Raw genomic sequence first — 482 nt, 5'->3', positions numbered from 1 at the left:
CTTAGGTCATACCTGAATGGTCTAGTGGTTTTCTCCACTTTCTTCAATTTCAGTCTGAATTTGACATTAAGGAGTTCATGATCTGAGCCACAGTCACCTCCCAGTCTTGTGTTTGCTGACTGTATAGAGCTTCTCCATCTTTGGCTGCAAAGAATATAATCAATCTGATTTTGGTGTCAACCATTTGGTGATGTCCATGTGTAGAGTCTTCTCTTGTGTTGTTGGAAGAGGGTGTTTGCTATGACCAGTGTGTTCTCTTGGCAAAACTCTATTACCCTTTGTCCTGCTTCATTCTGTACTCCAGGGCCAAATTTGCCTGTTACTCCAGTTCTCTCTTGACTTCCTACTTTTGCATTCCAGTCCCCTATAATGAAAAGGACATCTTTTTTGGGTGTTAGTTCTAGAAGGTCTTGTAGGTCTTCATAGAACTGTTCAACTTCAGCTTCTTCAGTGTTACTGGTTGGGGTATAGACTTGGATTAC

Source organism: Oryx dammah, unplaced genomic scaffold (genome assembly GCF_014754425.2).
Source record: "Oryx dammah isolate SB20612 unplaced genomic scaffold, SCBI_Odam_1.1 HiC_scaffold_23, whole genome shotgun sequence".
Classification (NCBI taxonomy): Eukaryota; Metazoa; Chordata; class Mammalia; order Artiodactyla; family Bovidae; genus Oryx; species Oryx dammah.
This window is presented reverse-complemented; position numbering follows the sequence as displayed.